Genomic DNA, 26,917 nt, shown 5'->3' with positions numbered 1-26,917 from the left:
TGTTGACGAGTCAGTATGGTTATAATTTGGAATGATAATGTACATGCATTGCCATAAAAGAAATGTAATCAGAGTGAAATAATTATAAAACAGAGATTGTCGAAGTCTTCAGTCTCCGTGAATTCGCTACAAAAAGACAACTATTTCGATTTAAAATGATTCTGATTTTCCTAGCCGTTTTATATCAGAAAATTGGATAAATCAATAGCTTGATTTACTTGTATTTATATTTGAGTTATTACCTTTACCAACATAAACAATTAAACAATATAAGAAGTTGTACTCATTTTTACAGCTTACAGAGATCAAAAGTTCAGACATTATTTAGAATACAATCAAAATTACAATTCATTGACAGACCTTTCGGTGAATAAGTATCATACGTTCACGTAATTAAACAGTTCAGTAGTAATGGAACCTCAGCTCTTCTACTGATAACAGTTGCCATAACATATAATTATCTAACAAAAGAGAACACAAACTATACTCAGGTCGCAAAGACGACCTTTGGGAATATAAACAGCTTTTGTTTGTTTGTTTGTTTGTTTTGGGTTTAACGCCGTTTTTCAACAGTATTTCAGTCATGTAACGGCGGGCAGTTAACCTAACCAGTGTTCCTGGGTTCTGTACCAGTACAAACCTGTTCTCCGCAAGTAACTGCCAACTTCCCCACATGAATTATCAGAGGTGGAGGACTAATGATTTCAGACACAATGTCGTTTATCAAATAGTCACGGAGAACATACGCCCCGCCCGAGGATCGAACTCGCGACCCCGCGATCCGTAGACCAACGCTCTTACCTACTGAGCTAAGCGGGCGGGCTTATAAACAGCTTTTAGACCTTAAGTTTGATATTTAATTGTTTAAAGGAACAAATCAAATATATGCGGCATTATAATCACAAATATCAAGCCAGAAGCTTGTTTCTAAAAGTTTTATCCTAAGTTCCCTCTAAGTATAGACTTTAAAAACACATTTATTTCATAGGATATAACTTGTATCACTTGATAAAGGTGTCTGTATTCCAATTTTATAAAAGGCTTACCTTATTTTTTGTCGGATCACATTATAAGAATATCCGAATAGTGGTTTATTTAACGATTGATAAAGGGTGCCAGGTAGGAGATTTACTTTTGTATTATCTTTAATACGCGAGAAACTATTCATCGCAGATGAAACAAAAACATGACGACAAACCATTTATATTGAGTATAATATTATACCAACAATTACATTTCACTTAACTTTGTATTACGTTAACGTCTTCGTCTAAACATGTTGTTTATATTGTCATACATAAGACCATATTTAGTCTCAACCAAATAATGGAACGTTATGTCGGATGTTTTTGCTATAAACTAAACGCCCGTAGACAATTGTTAATAGCCTTAAGCGTCTTGTATAGCTAAATATGTGACCTTTAGCCAATTTACATACCAAACTGTCGTTTTCCGCTTCTGCAGCATCAAACTACAATAAAGCTTGATATTATGTTCCGTGTTTTTCCCACTTTCACATGCGTAGACACCATTGATAGTGGTTGTCTTGTGATGTATATGATGCCGGAACCTTTATAATGATCACTTGAACAACTGTGTGGGGGTACTAAAAAGTGATAAACGATGCAAATATTCACAATCTAATACCCATTATTACTGCTATATCTGAGTTATATTACAATGTCGGAGTAAGCGTAATGAACACTTGTCTCTCCTTGCACACCAATGGTATTACAATGAGGTTCTCAATAATCCCTTTCTACAAATTTACTGTCTCATTTTATGATTTTATATCAACCAGAACAGTTACTGCTGTTTACTATATACATGCAAATTGTACAATGTCTGCCTCAGGCTCATACATAACTTTATATTATGTTCCACGTATAGTTGCCATCTGCGAAACAATTTATTGTAAATTACCACATAAGGCCGCCACAGATTGTAAATATGTTTTTCTATGTAATTATGTAGCATTGATAATGCACTTTTCAAAATTACTAGTCTACGAAATACTTTATCTCTATGTAATGCACAACAGACTTAAGTGTAAGAACTTCCAACTTATTTTTTTTACAAATATTTTGATTGGTCGACAGTGATCATTTGACAAGAATCTGTATTCAATGATAAATGTTCAAAAGTTGAAGAAACTTGCAAGTTTGGGATAAGTCTTGAATGCGTTTTGACCAAGTGCTGATAAGGATTACTACTTTGAGGTACGGCTAAGGTACGGATCGATACGGATAACTACGTTTCTATCCGTTGCTAGACATAGCTATCCGCGCCGTATGTGTGACTGGGGTATAAATCGTTTAAAAACATTTGCAATTCGATATTTTATTGAAATAAATGAATAATCTTTATTTCATTCTAAAAATCTTTTGAATGTCTTGTAAAAACGACATTTGACCATTTTAAAGACAGCTGCGGCAAGTTTCAGAGGTTTTGAGAGTTTTTTGTAGCTGCGCAGCTTTGTTGTCGTTTAAGCTACAGTCACACATACGGATATGTCCGTGCGTTGAGGTACACTGCGGATGGGATTGGTCTGTAGTGGGGGCTGGCACGGACTAGTACGGAGCTGTACGTCTTAGTACGGAAAAAATGCTGAGAAACGGGGAACACAAAATACAGGACGCGAATAGGTACTACGTTGAACTACGTTTTACTGCGCCTGGCAACTTGCAATTGCCCAGCGCGTGGACGGGTCTGCGGTGAATACGTTGAACTACGCTTTAGTACGGGCACCCTCTGATAACTACTGTCAGCTACGGATCAATACGGCAAGGTATGTTTCGGTACGGATAACTACGCGTTAGTACGTTTAACTACGGATGAATAAGTTTCAACCAAGTTGGACTAAAGTCACGCTCAAACGGCTACGGATAGCTCAAACTTTTGTGCATGATCAAAAGTTGAAGAAGCTTGCAAGTTTGGGATAAGTCTTAAATACGTTTTCACCAAGTGTTGTTACGGATTGATACGGATTACTACTTTGAGGTACGGCTTAGGTACGGATACATATGGACTACTACGTTTCTGTCCGTGGCTAGACGTAGCTATCCGCGCCGTATGTGAGACTGGGGTATTAGACTGTGTAGAAGTTTCATAGAGCGTTTTTGTTTTAGCAGTGATAGTGTTAACTGAAAATATTTTACTAGATGTTAGACTTGGATTTGAAATGAGCCGTGCCATGTGAAAACCAACATAGTGGGTTTGCGACCAGCATGGATCCAGACCAGCCTGCGCATCCGCGCAGTCTGGTCAGGATCCATGCTGTTCGCTAACGGTTTCTCTAATTGCAGTAGGCTTTAAAAGCGAACAGCATGGATCCTGACCAGACTGCGCGGATGCGCAGGCTGGTCTGGATCCATGCTGGTAGCAAACCCACTATGTTGGTTTTGTCATGGCGCGGCTCAAATATTGTCTACCTACACCTTAGACTCTTCTTGAATGGTTTATTAACACTTTCAAAGCTTTCAGGAAAAAGTTTATTTGCCTTCTTATATAAATCATCAGAGATATATTTTTATTGTTTAATTCCTTAAAAGGTCAAGTATACAGCTAATGTATTTCAGGTGTTGAATGAATTCTCCTACGCAAATTATATAAGGAAATAAGCATAACGTAACATTCTTGAAAAACAAACTAAGAAAAGAGTGAATATTGCAATTAACCCATCCCACACTATGCGGATCTTAAACGTTTCATTTGAGAAACGCTTGACATTTCAAGTACAAGTGGCAGATATTATTCTCTTTTGACATTTAGCAAAAAATGTTTGTAAACAAGACATTGTAGCGCTATTTTCCGTGTGGGTGCTTGGTTGTGTCACTTGGCGAATGTTATAATAATTTGTTGCGCTGTAAAACTGTAATTTATTGTATGTCTGCAAATATATGGATACTGTTGTTAAAGTGATATCTTATAAACGATGCGTAGCAATAACTGTAAATTGAAATTGGAGAAAGACTAATGTTTGTAATATTTCAATGAACACTAATCGGTACACTGAGAAATCATTAACATTCGCGGTGACTAATAAGACCATTTAGACAACAGAGACAAAACAAGCGAATATAATAAGACAGTGAGGGACCGCCTTCGAACGGTCAGTTGCAAAACATCATTAGAAAATTAACCGCTTGATGGTGCGAGCAATTTTTAAGTTACAACACTACTATTTTCTCCAGTTTTAAGACAGTATTAATAAAGACATTCCGATAAATAAATGAAGTACGTCAGCTAAAGCGGAGTAATTTTACTCAATCAAATATTAAATGAAATATTCCTTTCAAAAGCTGAAAATATAAGAAGATGCGCGTTTCCGAAAGGACAATGATGCATAATGAAAAAGTTAAACATACTCCATTCACATGGAGACAGATAATGACAGTCTCAGAAAGCAATTAATGAACCCAGTGATTTCATTTCATTCACTCCAGACCTTTGCAGTACTCATTGCATACTGCTTGAACTTGACTGTTTGAACGCATGTGACAAACATCAATAACGCAAGCTTTCTAATTTTGATCTTTCTCTTATTTTATAACAAAATTCATAACATATAGCACAACCTTTTATTTCTCATGACGTTCAAAATTTCTCTGTTTATATCTATGGTTCAAAGCAATGCCAATTGCGTTAATAGTCAGCATTTCATCATGAACTCATTTAATATTTAGATACATGCACCTGTTGTTTACAGTCAGCGCAAATAATATCAGTATATCCACAATGAGTTTTGAGATAACCTCCAACACTTGCTATATGAACTCGTATGAATGAGTTACTTACCTATAAAGTGCAACTGTTGACGTTTACTGTGACACATGGAGCGGGGTGGGGGTGTTGGGGGAGGGGCTGGCTTAAATTGCTGAAAAAGAGTGCATGTCTCTGACCTACAGATAATTATATGCATTCCATTCACTTTACGAACTGAAAGTTACACATAAAGTGATCTGTAACTTTATCTATGCATGGGTATATTGCAAGAAACCATAATGTTGTAAGCAATGTCATATTAGCATCGAGAAAAACCAAGAAATAATTTTCATAAGTTCACTTGCCTTCATCTAACAAATAGAAATTGGAAGTCAGTCTGGTAGATGCAAAAGATATAGGTTGACATCTCTCTTTGCAGGAGCAAATTGAAGTCACTATATTCTCGTTGTAGTTAATTAGCAACGTATTTTATGTATAGATTAACGTACTATATTTAAATAAACAATTAATTTTATCAATTCATCGTTTCCGTAGCCATAGCTGCAGTATATGTTTCAAATTGTACATTAATAAAAAGCTCTAAGCAAACTGTATACAATAGCAATTAAATCTTGGATCCCTTATTTATGCACAACTTAAAAAATTAAACGATAATAATTTTTACTCTCTCTCTCTCTCTCTCTCTCTCTCTCTGTAATCGAGAGTAAATCAATTATTATCTTATCTGCTGTAACAAAAAACAACAAAAGACAGATATAGGAATAAGACTTATTATTTGACAGTACGTATTTACACAGTGCAATTTCAGCCAATCCGTTCGATAATTAATCTTCATTGGTATTGTGATATTGGCATCATCAAGTGGTCCTTTGGCACTGAAACGATATATTAACTGATTGTACACAATGTTGTTGCAATGTTCTTATGATATAAAGCTTGAATTCACCACGTCTCCAACTGCTACAGCATTCTGAAATACGACATCCTGTAATAAAATATATTTATCAGGATGGGTGGGTGGGATGGTCGTATATTATAACAAAACAATTATGCGTTTTCTGTCAAATATTAGTCTCGAGTGAAGAAAACCCGCGAAATATCTATAAAAATGCCTGAGATATGCACGAATTTCACGTGTTTATCCGCGAAGATTATAAAACACTTAAGATGGTTAACACCCACTAACATTGCTATATCCGATACGATAATAATTTCATTTGCTCAAATGCCTCGACAACTACCATGTAACTTTTGATATGAATTTCTGAAGTTTCTGATCAATCGGTCCTCGTAAGTATTTTCCATTTGCAATGTCTCAGTCCTTTTATAATTATTTTTATTTATTTATCTATTTATTTATTTATTTATTTATTGTTGGTTTTAGCAAGACCGACAGGAGTTTGATCAGATATCGATGAAAGTGGAACAAGAACCCGAATGCTTTTCATTTGCATGACATTTGCATTGATTGAACTTGTACAATGTATCACTTGATAAAGATGTCTGTATTTGTATTTTATGAAAGGCATGCCTTATTTTTCTTTGGACCACTTTGTAAGAATATCTGAATAGTTTAAGAATCTATTCAAAATGATGTTCCTTTAACATCTTACTTCTGTATATTAACTGAACAACAAAGAATGACATATATTAGTTTCTGTCAGAAACAGAAACTATTATGTGATAAAGCAATTTTAAACTGCCCCGAAACCATTCAGCCATTGTGGTGTATATAACGCTTGATAAAGGCGGCCTGGTGCCTGCCAGGTAGACGATTTCTATGTATCTGTGATACGCATGAAACTATTCATCTCAGATGAAATAAGAAACTTGACGATAAACCGTTTATATTGAGTGTAATATTGTATCAATTATTAGCTTTCCATTGACTTTGTATAACGGTAATGTCTTTGTCTAAACATGTTATCTTTATTTTTTTCATACATAAGACCATACTTTTGATAGTCTAAAGCGTGTTGCAATTAATATGTGAACTGTAGCCAACTGACATTACAAACTCTACATTAAAGCTTGATATTATGTTACGTTAAAACTAACATAATTTCCCACTTTCACATGCATTGATAGTGTGTGTCTTGTGATATATATGACACCAGAACGTTTATAATTATCACTTAAGCAAGTACAGGGAGGTATCATAAAGTAATAAACGATGTAACTAATCACATCTTATACCCATTATTATTGTTATATGTTAGTTGTATTACAATGTCGGAGTAAACATAATGAACACTTGTCCCTCCTTGAACACAAACTGAATTACAATTTAGTTCTCAATGATCTCTTTCTACAAATTTACTGTCGCAATTTATGGTTTTTATAAACTAGGACGACTGTTTACTATATTCATGCAAATTGTATAATGTCTGCCTCAGCTGCATATATAATTTTTCTGATGTTCCACGTTTATTTGCCGTTTGCTCAAAAATATAAGTATAACTTACCACATAAGACCGCCGCAAAAAATATAATTTTCTATGTAATATGTAGTGTCTACACGAAACACTTTATCTCTTTGTAACGCACAACCAACGTTAGTGTATGGAATTCCTACTTATTATTCCATATATATTGCGATAAGTCATTTACAAAATTTGTCAATAATAATTGACCGGCCCCATGAAATCCAACAGGATGCACACAAGATCCAGACCACTGCCATCCGCATGCAGACCATCTGTTCGCTTCAAAGCTATTACAATAGAGAAACCGTTAGCGAACAGCTGATCTGACACTGCGCGAGCGAGGCTGGTGGATCTTGCTGTCCATACCCGTGTTTCTCAGCACGCTAATTAACGTCGTTAAGGTCAGAATGTCGTTAAAATGTGTTAAATTGAATTTCGCAGATTTATTACACTTTGAGTTGTTGTATTTTAGACATAGTAAATGACGTAGCAAAATCAACAATGAAGTTAAAATTTTACGTCGTGATCCTTATGGAACAGATAGCAATAAAATATCCGCATTAAGCTGGCTAAACAATAATATAACAATAGACACATTTGAATTTCGTGCAGAAACGACATTTGACAGGGTGTTTAAAGTTTTACAGACATATTGAATATGGTACCGCGTACAACATACGACATAAGACAGTCGTGTGAATGTCCATTTGCACTTTTATATATTTTATTTTTTACCGAATAATTGAATGTTGTTTTTATTCAATTACATTTAATTACATATGACATTCTGAAAAACTCTTTGAGTGTCTTGCAAAATCTACATTTGGTAAAGACATTCGCGCTTTGACATTTCAAAACACATTTTCAGTACTTCATCACACGGCATACGACATTCAGTGTTTTCTTTGTCGTTTGACATTTCGAAACTGTGGCGTCTGAGGTAACTCGAAAGTGTTCAATCAGGGTGGTGTATATTATTGTAATTAACATTCATTTTATTAATATGCTTGTTTCTGTTAGAACACACATAACTAAAATGACGTCACGATGACGGGCGATGACGTCAATGTTTTTGTTGCGACCAAGGAAGAGCGCTACGATATTGATCTACTGTTTTAGATACAAGGTATATTAGAAACAAAATAATGTATAGCGAAATCGTGTTTTACTTAAACTAATGGACTCAAAATCGGTAATACGTCACTACGCCCTCGTAAAATTATTCTTCGGAGGCATAACCTCTTTCCGTGTAGTAATAACGTTTAAACACGACTTTACTATTCATTATTTCTGAATTAAAGCAGCTAAATCAGAAACACATACTAAATATAGCTGTCTACCTCTTTAGCCGCTTTTGATTTCAATCTGTGGGGAACATTTTCAGCAGGTGCTCTCTAAAATGGCGCTAGATAAATGAAATTTGGAACAACAAATTTATTCTTTGAGCATTCATAATGTTTTACCCAATAATTGATGACAAAAAAAAATAAAAGAAAGAAAAACAAATACTACATGTTTTGGTAAATGATGCAAGTTTGGTCAAATTTATAAGCTTCTAGTTAATGAAATGTACAATCTGTTGAAGGAATATAGAATTGTTTAAAAAGGTCATGAACGGTGCACGCATATAAATCAGTTATAGAAGGATTTTTTTACAGATTTTATGATATGATTCTAGATGAAAATAAATCGTATATATCTTAAAAATAATCTCGATTGTGTGTATTGTGCGTCTTCGTCTTCACATATCTATTATTCGTAACGTCTGTAATTTTCTCTCGAGTTTCGAAGATAAATTTATCTTATTAAGTACATTGCACCAATTTCCTATGACGTGTATAATGAGTCTCATTATTTTGGTAATATCTGTATACATGAATATTTTGGAAATGTTTCAATTTGAATATATAAAGAATAGTCGGATGTAACAGGTATTCAACATAGAGCATAAAGCGATGCAATAAGCATTATTATACGACGTGTATATCCCCATCAACAATCAATATCTCGATATATGCACGTGGAAAACACATTTTTGCTCTTTGATTGACATCTTATATTTTTAAACATATTTTACTCTTAATTTTGATTGTACCTGGATCTTTCTAAATATGTAGAGAATTCGCATATTAGGTTGATCAAGCAATAATCCGTGAACTTCCCTGCACCTGTGGTAATAAGGCCTGAGCCTTTACTTCAAATAAATAATTATATTCAAATGTGTCCTTTATAAGACAGTAATAAAAGTGCAACTGGCAAACTGTCGAAAAGGAAGAAACATTCTCAAGAATTTAATTATGACTTGAATAAAGCATGTGCCTTGCAATCAAAAGTTAACGTTTTTAAATTAATTATACTCGTACACTGAAGAGACAGGCAAAACACGACAGGACTTTTCAATAAAAATGCTGAAACAATGCTTTGCAATGATACATTAGCAATCAGGTATCTTTTTATCATCGCCAAAAAGTGTAACGAATAATGTAACGATTTCATAAAAGTACACTTGACCTATCGGGAAATGTCGCTCCTATATGTACTCTTATAATTTAAAGAGTTCTTTTCATGAAAATAATTGCGGAGCTTGGAAAAATATAAAATTCCCAAGTCGTACCAGTATTGTTAAACTTCCTAACTGAGGATTGCGATCCAAGAAAAAAAAAACATTATTAGAATGCAAAATCAGGAGGAAAGAAGAAATCCTTAGTGAGTACTAAATAGAATCAATAAACTGTTATATTAGTGTCGTTTGTTAAAGCATTCATTGTCGGAAGTGTGGACGAAAACTGATTTTGACGATTGTTTGTGTTAAAACAACTTTCTGTTGTAGAACGAACGATGTTGTTGCTACAGGTATTTAACTTACATTCTTTCATAATTGTCACCCATTACCCGAAAGCACGTTTTTAAATACTGAACTTAAAACAGAACACATAACCGGGAGTAAATTGTCGTAAAATTGCATGCAGACTGTTAATTTATATCAGTATTCTGAAAGAGTCACACACTTTTTAACCTATAAAAAAACATTGTTTTTGTATCTAATACGTTCAATACTTCATAATTTCTACTTAATGAATTCACGATTTCACAATTTCAACTTCACTATAATCTAAAAAGTAATGAATAAATATAGAGAAAATCTAGTTAGTTGATATCGGTGTAATTTGTAAAAATTTTGCTTTAAGGTATACAAAAACTCGTCATATTTGATAAAGAACAAAATTATTTGCCAAGACTGTAACACAAATGTTATCTTAGACACAAACGAGCATAATGTTGTTTCCCATATTACCCAGTCACGGAACAATCATATTTAATCATTGTCATATTGTTTGTATATGAACACACATGCACATAATCTGAATCTTCATCATTGAATAATCACGCTTTGTAAAGTTCCCTACAAGTTACAAAATTGTAAACGAGATCAACTCTAATACGCATATAATTGATATATGTCCGCATGCCTTTGACAAGTTAATTCAAGTTAACTTATATCTGTACTTTTCTGTACTATTAGATCCAGTAACATTATCACACCCTCCCGGCGTGAAAGTTATACAGTCTAAGATTTATTACACAGATAACCGTTAATCGATGCTTGAGAGCATCAGCTAATGACACAAAAGTGGACGTAATGTAACATAAAAATGCAAGATACATTTTTGAGTGCACATCACTGTAAAGTACTGATTCAGAAATGAAAATCGTTGAAATGACAAACCAAAGTGCAAATCAAAGGTCTGTGAAAAGCGAAACCTACAATAAAAAGTTCATCCATATACCGGTATTTTTTTTATAAATCAAGTGTTCATTTAGATATACAACACAGTGGAGCATATCATATCATCTTTTGCTTACATTTGTGTGACAATGAAGCTTCTGTCACGAACTTATTTGTGAGACTTTCTAAATCGGATGCTGTAAATATTTCATACAATAGCAAAAATATATCACATTTGTTGTATATGTGTACCTACCCAATGACGCAAATATTCACGTGTTTTGTTTCATGTAGACGTAAGCAGCAACGTTTTGTGTCTGGTTTATTCAAAACCATTAATTGTTATAAAGTATCAAACAATAGCTTGTATACAATTTTAGATGAAAGCTTTAATAGAAACGACAGGTACAGCAATTAATTCCATATAAAGCAGGTGTGCGTGAAAAGCGCTTAAAATGCATCAAGTTACTAATATTCATGTTCTGTTATTTACAAGATTAAGCGTCGTTCTATAACATGCATACAATGTGAGAAAAAAAAACAACAGGAAACCAGCAAAAATTAGTTCAACATCGCATCTAATTGTTACAGTAAAGTAACAGGAAAATAATTAAACATTGGTTTAATGAGGTTGCAAATTATGGTCCTCAATCATTTTTTTTTTCAAAAAAGTAATTTTCTTGCTTTATCTATCTCATTAGTGATATAACATTTACCATATTCACAGAATCAATTTAAATAATTTTCTTTAATGATTCTCCTTTAGGTGAGTTTTCGGTGTAAGGAAATATCTAGAGGGTGGATACCTTCTTAATGGAATATAATAATAGGTATTATCTATGATCATAATCTTTTCTCTTACGAAAGTTCTATTTTGTATAAGAAACTAGAATGCTGCAGCCTGAAGGGTAACAATGAGTCCATTATTTGCTGACACACCACCTGAATGACTAAAACATTTCAGCTAACTGAAACAAGTTTCATTTCAATATTTTGACCCAAACGAAAGTTGTTTTAATGATCGGCCACAAAAAAATCTTTACCTGGTAGGGATAGGTCAAAATACACATAAAGATTTGGTGTATCATCCATGTTGTACCACAGAAAAGTGGTCTCGGTGTTTTTCTACGGCCTGTATTAAAAAGGTACAAAATAAGCTATTAATAGCAACAGCAAAGGGAAGTAATTCTAAAAAATGTAAGTCCACAAAAACGGATCTGGAAATACAAAAGATTCGTCAATGCATGTCAAAGTTATGGCCTAATATCTTATGTGACCTTTGACCCTCAGTATTACCTTGACTTTGCGTTTGCGCGTTTGTGCCAAAAAAAGTAAGATTTTTAATGCATGTAAGAGTTATGGCACGGACAAGCTCGATAATGACCTTTGACCTCAAAGTTTGACTTTGATCTTTGAATTAGCGTTGTAAGGTTTGCGCACGACATTTATGCCAAATAAAAAATGCCCAAATTACTCTATTCATGTCAAAGTTATCGTCCGGACAAAATATCCGAACGGACGCACGCACACCGAACAGCCGTTTGGACGACTATGATATTGCTTTCCGCGGGCTCGACAAAAATGTTGGATCTATCACATTAAGTTGTCAAATCTACTTCTATGAGATTAATCTAATTTGACCAATTACCTCACATTATTTTAACTTTCGTACTTGGACAATTGTTTTAATTTCATACTTGCAAATCAAATTGTTCAGAATACATATGAGAGATTTTAAGAAATGTTAACACATTTCTTATTCCCTTACTAGATACAGCTTCAGGTGAATTGAAAATGTATGTATATGCATGCAAAATTCTGAAATTTACATATAGCATTCTTTAAGGTGTGATATGTAAAAAATTACGACAACCTATGAATGATACCGCAACGCTAAAATCAAGATGCCATAACTGTATTTATAGTTTAGGTATCTTCCCTGTGCATTTAACCGCAATTTAATGCATTTTCAGGAAATGTATAGAGACCTTCTGTCTATCATTTCTTTAATTCACCATATACTGTAGACTATTAGGGATGCGTACAGTGACCGAAATCCTTTTCCTGGAAGTTAAGAAATTATCTTTCATTATTGTAACATTTCAGACTGTCTAATGACCATTTTGATGTATGACTATATGCTCAGTCTTCACGGAACACAAGATATTACAGTGAAATTCATCGCAAACAGACTACAGGTGCAGTTAAGACCGGGTGTTACTTTTAAAAGGTTAAAAACTTTTCCATATAGAGCTTTAAGTTTGCTTCAGTCTGTTTGTTCAGAAGTCGATTGTAAGTATAGCCAAGACAAGACTTCAGCCCAAGTGAGACATTCTGCAGCACAAGATTGAAGCTTAATAGTCTTCAGTTTTTCACAACTATTGATACCATTCCCTAAGTAGCACATAGAGTGGGTAGCTTCCTAAAGGCAATGTAGACACGTGCCTACACATTTGTATCGGAAGTTACAAATATAGAAATAAAAACTGCAATGAAAATGGAAGGACAAGAGGGCAGAGGTGTAACTATGATAAAAATTATTATTTAGCAGAAAGGATTAACAGGCCTGAAAATATATCATTTCTTTGGGGGTGGGGTTTGTTGTTATTTCCATACAATGTCTTCCCAGTATATGGAAGGATTAGTCATTCGTCAAAACTGCTCCACGATGTGCAGAACAGATACTGTTTTCAGTGCATTCTTGATATAGACAAACAGCTTGGAATCAAAATCACACTCCACTAAGTTTTGTATTTTAAATTATATTTCTGTTTCAAACTTCATTTGCAGTCAGTATACAAAATTTAAAGTAGTTTGGTCTATGGAAAAGACAAGGACTTTGGGGTATCATTTTGTCATGTTCATAGTGAATGACATTTGCCATCGTATCTATATTGACATGTGGCGAAATATTCTTACAGACATAGTTTCTTCTTGAAACTTTGTTTACTCACAGAATAAAATCAAAAACAGAAATATGAAATAAAACAAACCATAGGTATCCAGCCTTGGTCATGAATTATATGCCATTGAAAGTCGGAAAATACTGAAAAAAGGTGTCGATATTGGTTAATAAAGTTGTATATCTTGAATCGAACTAAAATAAAATAGTATAAGTGATATATATATGTGCAATAAAATTTGAATTAATGTAGACCCACTTTAACCTTGGGTTTACTTCCCTTATTCTCAAATTATAGGCGTGGTGTATTAATATTATCATAATAGCGAAAAACTAAGTACTGCAAGTTAGACCGTGCGCACTATCCACAAAGCTTCTACATATAGATATAGAAAAACCCATAAACGAACCACATAATAGCTTAACTTTGTCGTCCTTACCTGTGACCTCTGACCTAGAACTAAAAAAAAGAAGCAATTTTGACTGAAAAACGAGCTTAGGTTTTAATGGCCAACGCACGTCATTAAACTATTCTTGAAGAAACAAATCTTGGCAAAACTAGCAAAAAGATGATCATTATATATTTCAAGACCAAACATGCGACATGAATTGAACATGTTTTTCGCTTTTGTGAAGCGTTCCTTGTGTTATGAAGTCTTTTTGTCATATGGCTCTACATGAAACAACATATCGTTGGATCCATACATTTCCTTTTGATTCTGTTTAATAATCATTTGATTTGTTGAATAAGCGTATTGTAAAAAAGAATACACATGGCACAAACCATATCGTAATATATATGTGGATGTTTCTTTTCATGGGAAATTAATAATTTCGAATAAAATATATTGCAACGATAAAATGCAAAGTTATTAAGTTATAATAAGACTAATACTGAAATAACATTTCTTCATTAAGACGATTCTAAAGAATTAATATTTTTATGATGTCTACATTGTACGATTATATCATCGGTAACGGTCGAATATGTGCAATTTTGTTGGTTACCTTCTCTGTAGTTAGCAACTATACTTCCCTGAAGATAAGCAGTAGCTATAATTTCCTAAAAGTTACGCAGTAACTGCACTTTCTTAAAAATTACGTTTTTCAGTTCGACTCTGGCTATTTTACTCACCCTGGCGTCGGCGTCGGCGTAACGCCTTGGTTAAAGTTTTCCATGCAAGTACATAGGGCTATCATTTAAAGGCATTTAGCTTTAAAACTTATTTTTTCTTTTTCTAGGTCAATTACCAACCTCACTAGGTTAAGTCCTATATCTCTGACATGCATTTTGGCCAAATTTTGTCTCCTTTTGAAGTCAGAAAATCCTGGTTAAGGTATTACATGCAAGTTACTCTATGCAAAACTAATGCAGATACTGGATTGGAACACTATAGATATTTTAACATTTAGGGTAATATCCCAGCTTCTGGGGCAACAATTCGAATAGTCGAACATAGACTGTATTACGGACAGCTCTTGTTTCTTTAAGATATCATATACGTTTTTTTCTTGTGCACTGACACTTTTGATGAACCCTTTTAGTTTATGTTTTATCTTATTCTTATTGAATAATATCGTTATTATCGTATATTCTCACTTTTGTCAAAGTTAAACTGAACTAACGTTATCTCATTTACTAACTGAATTTTGGGTAAGGTTGGCATGCCCCAGACGCTTTCGAATCTCATTTAAATAGTTTAAAGACACCAGAATAATGCAGACATAATTCAAGAAAATTTCTTTGACAGGTCTTATTTATTACAACAATATCTTACATTCACGCACGCAAATGAATATTCACAGATTTAATAGGGGTTTATCTTTCAACTGTTGACAGTTGCAATAAAACATAAAACACATGATATAGAAGGAACTTCTTCGCTTATTGCATTGTATTTTTCCTTACGCAAACACCTATTGCGGCCTCACTCTGTTTATATAGCGGACAGTATAGCAATGAACACTTATTCAATTCCAGGTATTCTATGAGTATATGGAAACATTTTACAAAAAGAACTATGTAAAATTTATTTTCACCGTACGGAAAAAAAGATTTAAAAATCGAAGATTAAGGAAACGGTACACCAAAGAGGAGAATATTTAAGTCCATAACACCATATAACAAGAACACCGCAGTGAGGAGCAATATACGCCCGAAAGTATGACTTTTGATCCCAAATTGTAAGCTTCACCTTGTAGCTAGCCATCCAGAACATGCGCTCTGCACATCGTGTCGATGTCGAGAAAATTTGTGTCAAGTTTCTTTGAAATTCTTCAAGGGCTTCAAGAGTTACAGAGTGATGACCTTTGACCCCTAAGTGTGACATTGACCTTGAAGCGAGGCATCGAGAACATGCGCTCTGCACGTCGTCTCGATGTGTTGAAGGGAGCCATCCAGAACACGCAGTCTGCATGTCGTCTTGACGTGGTGTGTCAAGTTTCTTTAAAATCCTTCAAGGGGGTCAAGAGTTACAAAGCGGACACGAAACACACTCATCTGACCTTTGACACCTATTTGTGACCTCAACTTTGAAGCGAGCCCTTAAGAACATGCACTCTGTACATCGTCTCGATATGGTGAACATTTGTGTCAGGTTTCTTTGAAATCATTCAAGGAGTTCAAATACAGAGCGGAAACGAAATTGCTAACGGACGGGCGGATGAACGGACGGACAGACACTTAGGGTATGTTTAGAATCTTTGGATGAAAATTGCAAAATCAGTGGGACAATATATATAATAAAGACATTTACCTTTTGAATTCAATAATTATAAAAGTACTTGTTACATTTGTCAAGGCACAAGAAGGAACAAAGATTATTCCCATCGCAAAAGGTGAGGGGTAAAGATTACATTCGAGTCGGTCTACTTTCCGCAATTACACATGGATTGATTATCGATCCTACTCTGAGGGCAATCATTGCCTGAGACAATGGTCGTCAAAACCAGCTTTTAGGAAGCGCGCGAAAGAGTTATTGAAATAAGCCACTTTCTATACATTGACATTTTCACATTTTAAATTTTTTTTAGGAATTGTATATACGTGCAATCTTTAGAGAAGGGGTCATTTAAATCTATCACTCTTCTGAGTTCAAATGTACATTGTATGCCCTTGAGTAGGGTAGGCTGTCACATAATAATACTATTTCTCCCACCTAATAGTATAAAGTTAAATAAGAAAAACTGCTTCGGCCAACTGATTCTGAGTTTCTTTTGTAAGCCGAGATGAAGTCAACCATGCCTGAGCATGAGTTCAGTAGAGTTCATGTGTTCTTTGTTGAAGGTACGGCTATTAGTAGACATAGTCAACCCTATTCCGTGAGCTCAGCTCGCTTTATTGTTTGTATAACAAGGGATAATTAATTTGACGTTAAGTTTATAATTTAAGTAAACAAAAAAGAAAACAATTTAAGCAACCATCTGGCTATCAATGGTATATACCACCGCTTCTGTCTCATTTAAAACATAATAGAAGAAGCGGCATCGCTTCTTATAAACGAGATTCTATTCAGAACATTATCAGGAGCTTTATATTACTTAATTTATACTCAATTGTATCATGAAAAGACATAATCACAATAGGAATCACGTACGTAATGGAGCTTTAGAAAACTGTATTAAGACCATCATCCCGATACGGCAATATGGTCATCGATATAAATGTAAAACTGTAACCGTAAATCGTGCGCAAGACTCGCATTTTCGCTTCTGTCAAGCAGACCAGTGGGCATTTAACACGAAACTACACTTATTTAACCAGCTGAAATAGTAAAGGCAGATAAGCAAATGGCAAATTACAACATGTGAATAAAAGTAACTATTTTCCCCCCGCAAAACCACGTTTTCCTTTCCTTGTCACACTGAGATAATGCTACGTATGTAACAGTACATAAATAGAAAAGTGATATTATAATAATTATTACTAATTTAAAAATACTTTTTTCTCTCGATAAAAATATTCATGTCCTTCCGGGCTGAACACAAGGCAAAACGTTTTAATTTGTGTTCATTTGCCGTATATAATAAATGTGACATATTTCAATTCTGATAAAATTTTATTTCAGTTTCATTGAAATTACATTTCAGTGTCATTAAAATTCTATTACACTTTCCTTCAAACCTTTTCATGTCTGAAAAGCATGGACAATTGGAAAAGGTCAATAGAACAACCTTGTCACATTTCAAAATAATACACGTAATTTATTATTAAAAGCGATTAGTCAGATGTTTCGGAAGTAAGACATCTTCTCGATCAATCTTGTTGTCTTTAGTAATACTATGTTTTAAACTTAAGAATTAACTGTTACTCAACTAGTTGATAAGAACACTTCTTCGGATAATAAACGCTTACTATTGCTGTTCACAGCATCAACTAATTAAAGGAAACAAACATATAGTTTGACAAAAAAATATTTACATGTTACACTGACCAAGGAAATTGCAATATTTCTTTCATATCAATCATCTATGAGTTTTGATTTCATTCAAAATGTATGCCATCTTTTCTCCATGAATCGAGAGTAGATTATGTTCCCCTGTATATGTGGCTGTTCTGTGAAAATTTACTTGCTTAAAGCTACAGCTAGAAAAATGGTATAACACATTTTATCATGAAGAATTTTATGTTATCTCGCATTGAAAATACCAGCTATTTATATATTACTTTTTTTTCATCTTAGATACTATCGAAGACTTCAAGAAAGGTAGAATGTGTAAAGTGTAGCATTAAACTTTCCTGCATAGAAATGGTAATAGGAAAAATACCTTTTATTACCCGCAATCATGCATGTTTGTAATAGAATAACTTTCTTACAAAGCTTGTAAATGAATAGTCTTAAGTGTAAATTTACCATTTGCTACGCCAAAAGCATACACTAACAAAGCGTTAATGTATGAAATGATTTCCAATCTCACTTTGCATAGACATTGCATACAGATATGACTTTTGCATAATGAATACATCACTGCTGAAATGATTCAGGTATTCATAATATAACATTTTATTACATACTCGTTTCTATCCCCGTTAAGTTACACTGGTACCGGAAACGTCAATATTTTTCCATACACTGACGCCTGAATTTCATATCGGGTGCGTGACGTAATTCAGTGTGTGTTGTTGCACTATTTTTTTCTATTTATTTCAGTATTGTCAATTCTATTCAGGCTATTGAACATATTTATGATATTTACATAGTATTTATATATGTAGATGCGTATGTAATAAAAAGGTTATTATCTTCGCATCGGAAAATATGCACTCGTTCTTCAGCGGAAGAATATTGCGCTCCTAAAGTCGCGCAATATTTCCGCTGAAGAACTCGTACATATTTCCCGATATAAAGCTGATAACCTATAACTAGTAAGTCTTGCACTCAAGACATCATGGGATGGAGCAACTGATATTTCAAAATGATGTGTCATCACACAGTCATAGACTAAATAGTTCATATAAATGCACACAATTTATACATTTTAATTATTAAATAGGAAACGAAGACAGTGATAACTCAACAATCATCTGAATATAATGGCAAAACGCACTATTACGAATTTATCACATACTCGATAAAGGTAAATGTACTGGATTATCAAATATTACGATACAATTATAACTGAGGAGACAGGTGACGCATTGTTTTATTATCGTTGTTTGTCCGAAAAAAAAACATGGCATGATAGTATACATGCGACTTTTGATTGTAGGACCAAAAAGCAGTTGCACTACGACACAATTGCTATTCTGTATAGTTTTCTCTAGCATACCTCGTTAATAAACAGACAACAGTGCAACTATATAAAATGAATACAACTGACCTAAAGCAAAAAAGTGAGAGGCGTCCTTTCTAAAGAACTAAAATAAATGTTCTTTCCCTGAAAATAATTGCGGACGGCGGATAATTATGACATTCCCTCGTGGTATCAGTACTGTAACATTTTTGGATGAGAATACCGGTCAACGAATAAGACATATCTAATATTTATAGTAAATGGTTTAAAGGAAAGTAGAATCCTAATTAAGGGAATTATGATAGGTAGACAACATATGTTTCTGATAGTTCCGTCTATAAGGGCGGTTCCGGTCGACTGTGAGGGTTATTCATTAAAACATAACATAAAAAAGGAAACAGAAACAAAAAAAAAAAACGATATGTCCATTTAACGGAGTATTATATTTGTGAATTATAGGCTATATTCCCTCAATATACTCACAACTGGCATAACCAAAAACTGTTCAAACTTTGAATACCTAATTTGAACAGCGTAGTGTCCTTTAGACTATCACATGTATACCTGGAAACAGCAATCTTTACTGCCTTCGTTATGTTAATACGGTGATCCTCAAGACACTACGAGGTAAATTTTCTTACAGTCATTTCTCGCAAATATTGAGCTACTAGGTTTGACTTGTAGGCAGATGCGTTGTCATTAGGTAGGCAATTATATTTGTTCAGACATGTTTATGCATAGACAAAGAAACAAGTCTAATAGGGTGTCAATATTCCGCCATTTTACTTAACGGTTAACCGTCAAATCGTCCGCATGGTAAACTGGGTAACCTATTAAAATGAAACGCATATATTTCTCAATTGACGCTTTACTAATTTACTTTGACAATGGTAAAGCTTTACCTACATGTACAATCGGACCAGCTATTAATTCGAATGTCCGCTGTTGATGCAGTCAACGATACAGGAAGGAAACACTTTATGTTATTGCCTTTATTCTTATAAAGTATTTCCAGATGATTAACGGAAGAGAAGGGAAACGGATTTACATTGGTTGCTGTTTAATAAGTGAACTAATTAGATTTAAAATAATATATTAATAGATCCATTTTGAAATGTTTTGCAAATCATTTAACAATGTGTCCTTTATCGCTATGAGAAAAGTCTATAAAATAAATTCAATGTATGACGAAAGAGTCTTATATTTAAAAAATCGTAGGATCATACGAAAATATAAAGAGACGCCTGTTAAATTATGATAGAAGTATGAAAGTCACCCGCACTTGTTTGTAAAATATCAAACGCATGCTGCCGACAAGCAGTCAGTAAATGTTTCAGGTATTGCATTGAGACATACAAACCCGTTATGCATTCGTATCATATTGTTAATTTGATATTGGAGACTTTCACACCCTCGGGGCGTTTTAATGACTGACACCTATCAAACTGACTGATTTCTACGGACAACTTTGTTCGCAACAGCAATGAAACTTGTATTATTTCCAAAACGGCATATTTTTATAAAATTTTTAATTTTGAGTTTTTACGAAATAATGTGATTTATCGGTCATCGATTTTACTTACCGATATACTGTGAACGGTGACTTGAAAACCGATTAACTATTAAGTCTACCTTTTGGAATAGCAATTTGAACAGTTGGACAAATGTGGATAAAATGAATAAATATTTTCATTACGTTTTTTTTGTACACTTGATATTATTTTAACTAAACCAATCTTTTTACAAAGTTCTGTGATTAGTCCAATTACTATTGGTTAGCAAAGCATAAATACTGATCTTCACAATACATATCTTACTTACATTTTCTAATGATTTTGATTACTTTAGTTTCACATTTTTTCCTACAGGCGACAAACAACTTGTTATTTTTGGGAATTTTGCTCTTTGGAATTTGTATGGTAGTTTTGTGGATTAAAACATTGGCTGAGTTGTATCAACTCAAACAAAAGTTGTTTTCGGACGAGTTAATTTACAAATTAAAGGAATCTGATATTGGCTAAAATGTCCTGTATTTTCCAAGACGAAGCAAAAGTTGCTAACATTTTCCTCGCATGAATTCAGTTTTTAGCGAAGTATTGTGGTAAATATTACTTAGTTAATTAATAATAACAATTGTCCTGTACTTAAAGATACCCATACATAGAAAATACAATTGACACTGAAAAAAGGACGTGAAAACAAGTAGTACATTTTTGCTTAAATGCTTGAAGAATATTGATTTTAATCATTTAAAGCGCCTCAGACGCTTACAACATTGTATTTATAGATAACAGAGTTAGATTTTAAAAATATATAGTTATATCAGTATGTTTAATATATCAAAAAGAAGTTCTAAATATCTTTTAGACACTTTTAATTTTACTTACTAGACAAAGTGGGTTGGCCTTTTTAAAAATATTTTGTCTTCTATTATATAAGATACATCACATACTCAAAAAGATTTATCTTTCATTAAAATTCATGCTCTTATGTCACTTAATCTTTTTTAAAGTGTAAATAATATTTATCACATGTTTGACGTCGCGGGAGTAAAATAAAACCATTCTAAATGATAATACGCTCGTGTAACGAAGCTTTGATTCTGACGTCGTTTATAGTATAGGAGACGTTGATCAAATTGACTTGTTTATAATAGTTAAAGAAAGTAGAAATTTTGATGTTTCTTCAGGAAAAGCTAACATGAGATAAAAAGAATATTACATTTGTGGCTTTTCACCTTGAGTTTATTAAACTGATAAAACGCTCGACAGAGCCTTACATTATATTATTTTATTCAACTCGTTTAACAAATTCAGTATAAAAAGACACTCCTGTAATATTCTCTATTTACGTTTGAAGTGTGCCATAATTTTTCATTTATAGACTGTAACAATTTTCCCTGTTGCGTGCAACCGTTTAAAGTATTTTGTATATATTATACATAACTTTTCATGTACAAACATATATCTCAATCAGACATGAACAACTTCCGCTATTTGAACAATTTTATTTCCTTATGGAAATGTATTTATAAACATGACATTTAGATCCATTATCACTTGTACGTTACCGGATTTTATTAGATAGTACGATACTCTCGTAATCGTTAATCGATGATTCACAGAATCAACTTATGTGATGGGAAAAGAAACATTGTAGGAGATATCTTTAAGATATGAGTTCTAGTTCACAGAATAAAGTGTAAGCGTTGTGTAGTCGTTCAATTATGCAATGGCACTAACGTTATCTATAATCGAAGCTTTTAAAATTAATAAAAGACAATTCCCTCAGTCCGAAACTCCGCAGCAGTTTGAATACCGCTGAATTAACTAAATATATTTGAAAGGTCTGCATTTCGACACCTCAGGCGTATATTTAAAAACACATTAAAGTCTTATCCGTGGACACATATGGACAATTACATATTACTACTACTAATTTCATTTAAGCTCAGCTGTGCTTATTTGAACTACTCTTAAAAATATATTTTTTGTTATGATATGCGCGATGCCACTATTGAAATGTCTATTCACTACTAGTGTCATCACAATACAACTGCGATATGGCAGTTAAAAGTCTTGCTGATTAACCCAATATCACACCGGCTTAATCTAAACTTTAAAGAAATCGCTCTATAGATCTTCAGTAGCACTCAATTAATAGATTTAGTATTCATGTTGACATATCTAAACATATCACAATGTTGGAAGAGGAGGATGTCATCTTCAAACGTAACTATTTTCCTAGATCATCAAGAGTGTGATGTTGATTAGTGAAATAACGTGAAAAGTTGAAAGATTGACTTCGTTTTTGGTTGCGGGTTTATCCCGCTACCAAAGTTAAAGTGTATTTCTGACAAGCATACCATCTTTATTTTATTCCGAATCACATCCAAAAGATGTTCATGTGGTACACAAAATAGTCCCATTCATGAACAATGCGGATGAATTATCAATGAACAAGCAGTTCTTATTCAACCTGTATCCACTCACACTGACCATTTAGATTATATAAGATATATCAATGATAAGGTATTCCAGCCCATGGTTACATCACAAGCTAGGTCAAGCAGAGTTCATCTTAGATATGAGGCACATTAAATTTGTGTTTGTTTCTCATTCATGTACATGTATATTCATAGACTTGTTTCATTTATTTACCTTTCTTATGTCCATTTTATGGGAAATGTTTCAAAGAGGTTGTCTCCCTTTTGAGGCTCAGTCATGCAGAAAAAATTCGCGAATCGTAAACATCTGGTTCCTACATTTACAGCGGAAACTGGTAACATTGGGAAACATAATAAATTTTACATACAAAGTGTTCTAAACATATGTGTCGTCCGAAAAAAATGCATTTTGTTAAAAAGCACAATTATTAATAATTTTAAATACAAATAACGTCTAATCTTTGATTTACTACAATTAAATATATTGTTCCTATTTCAACGAAGACATCCGGGATAAATCCTTCACGGGCTGCTTTAAAATACTCGATTCTTGAAAAAGAATAAGACTTTCACATAACAAAAGTCATGACCTCATTTGATTTCCGTTTCTATAGATTGTTTCATCTATCTTGAGTTGCATCAATAGGGCAAAGCTACTGCTCGTTATCTATAAATTTTAGTTTTCATACACAGACACTTACTAATAAACTTTGATAATGTGGCAGTTGAGTCCATTAAGTCCAGGGATGTTCAAAGTTAATCCGTCATTATACGGCCATAGATCTATTGTAAAGCAAATATTGGATTTACCTGTATTGGTAAATAAACAGTGTCGACTGGATTTAGGTCAACTGCCACATTATCAGAGTTTATTAGTAACCGAATAAGAACGTAATAGTATTTTTCTTTATGCAAAAATTAACTAAATCGATTATAAGCAATACAGTGTAAACATTTTCAAAGATATATTAGGTACAAATTTCATATTTATTTGAAAAGATCATCATTTAATACAAATATCTATATTAACACGTTTGTGTTTATGAATAGTAATATTGTACTATTTAAAAATAGTTATAAATACTAATATATTTGTATGGCTATAAACATACCGTAGAATTTTAACAATTGGCTATTATTGATATACTTTTTTAAATTCAATTAATAAGAGATTGCATTAATTTAGTTTTAGTAGAAAATAACTTAAAAACAATTTTGACCGAAGTTCTGCATATACAATTATTAGTTTATAGATTTAGCCCAGTGGATTTTTTCCACATCTATTAATGATGGCAATAGTACGTCTTTAAATAGTTTGTTTAAGCGTGTTATTAGGACCAAGGATAATAAAGTAATTAACTTTTTAAATCCGAAAGTTTTCACCACCAAAATGTCAATCTATCGATAAAATTTGAAATTTAAACCAATTGCTAAGAATCAATAGTAAAGTGTGAATTTGTCTGTTGCATGCATGGAAATATGTATTTCAAACTGATTTAATGGATTTTGATGCAAGTGTTATCAAGGAACGTAACCCTCAAAATATGAATTTCTATACTAGCGCTGCAGGAGAATCATTTTATCTTCATTCAATATCTCAGTTTCAGCGAATTGCAATTTAAGGTCTGCAATAAGATGTTCAAGAAGTAATTCTATGTCTTCGTCTGCCGCATTGGTTTATATAGAATTCATCATATGCGTAGACAGCAACAAAATCTTTACCTCTGATGCCGCCTCGGTTTCACAATATTCAAAAAGTTATCTCTTGCAGATGTATAGGAATAATCTGGAGTACTTTCCTCTACATACCACACAGAATCGGTAGAAAGGATTTCCAGATCAACTTTTTTTTTGTAAAATTTAGTGGGGTCTGTTAAATGTATCGGTACATCATTTTTTTTATTTATTTATCGGTTTTTTTTTTGGTTTGATTTAACGTCGCACTGACACAGTTATAGGTATCCGCATGACTCGCATTTTGCTTTAAAATGATATGATTAGAGTAGCTCTTCGAAATGTGTAAACTACATTTGTATATTTTTCTTGTTCATGATAGGTAGGAGAGATTGCTGCTACTGCATATGTCACTAGTGCTTATTATGACAAGAGGGCGGAAAAAAAAGATACAATTTAATTCAACAATGACGAATTCAATAGAAATATATAATTACAATTCTTATTCTTTTTTACTGTACACATACATACTTTTGCAATAACATGCTAGATAAAGTATGTAGCAACATTGTCCTGTATGTATATAACATAGTAATGTCCATTGCGTGGAACACTACAACGGACAAATTCGACGGCACTGACATCAGTCCGTTACAATTGCTTGAACTTCTCCCTGCTGTCTGGATACACTTTCAATTTCTCTGTCCCTCAGAAATAAATATGCCCTTTTCATTTCCGTGTTTCTTCTTCCATCCATGCATTATTTTGATGGTTTGTGCGCAAATACTATTAGGGGATTTTATTCCATATTATTCCATATATTATTATTATAACTGATTTATATAAATGTAACATGTAAGTGTTTACATTTACAACTAGTGAGGGCAACACTTGTGAACTCAATCTTATAAAAGAAGTACATAAACCAGAAAAAAATATTTCTAGAGAAGTAATAGTTATAGTATGTGTGAGAGTGTGTTACCAGGATATATCAGAGCTAGGGGTACATCGAGGGTATTTTTCTCTGCACATATCGTCGAGGCCGGTAGGCCGAGACAGATATGTGAAGAGAAAAATACCGAGATGTACCCCTAGCTCTGATATATCCTGGTAACACACGAGCACTACATATTATAACTGTTTTATCGCATAGTTTATCATTAAAATTTATATATTATTTTCATTTAAATTTGTTTATTATTATTTTACTATTTTGATTCCCTTTCTGCGCCTCGCTGACTGAAACACCAAAACCTTTGTTTTAGAAAATGTGTTTCCCCAGATAAAAGTACCCAACAAATTTCTGCATTGGTTTTAAATCTTTGCATTTCATTGGCCAGACATATTGTAAAACTTGTTGTTTTGTTTGTAAAAAAATCAAAGAAAAAGAAACATTTGAGAAATCTCAGAAATTCATATATTTCATGCATTTCTGAACTTGGCAATAACTATCAAGTTTTTGAAATATTCTAGTTTATTTATTCTTTTACTTTATAAATGTAGGTGTATTGTGACAATTCTTTCTCTGTGAACTGTAAACTGGAGCTAAAATCATCTTTTCTTTGAAAGGAAAAATTATACTCCCTTGATAGGACCTCAATAGAGAAAAAGTGTTCCGATATATATCGGAACAGTTTTACTGTGCTAAATATAATCGGAACACTTTTTTTCTTATGAAACTCCATAGAGATTTCCGTGTTGATATATATCGCAACAGTTTTGTAAGATATCAGCACAGTTTTGTAGTAATAATGTGTGTTACTATGTATAACATGCTGCAAAGA

This window comes from Mercenaria mercenaria, chromosome 2 (genome assembly GCF_021730395.1).
Source record: "Mercenaria mercenaria strain notata chromosome 2, MADL_Memer_1, whole genome shotgun sequence".
In the NCBI taxonomy this organism is placed as follows: domain Eukaryota; kingdom Metazoa; phylum Mollusca; class Bivalvia; order Venerida; family Veneridae; genus Mercenaria; species Mercenaria mercenaria.
Note: the sequence above shows the minus strand (reverse complement) of the source record.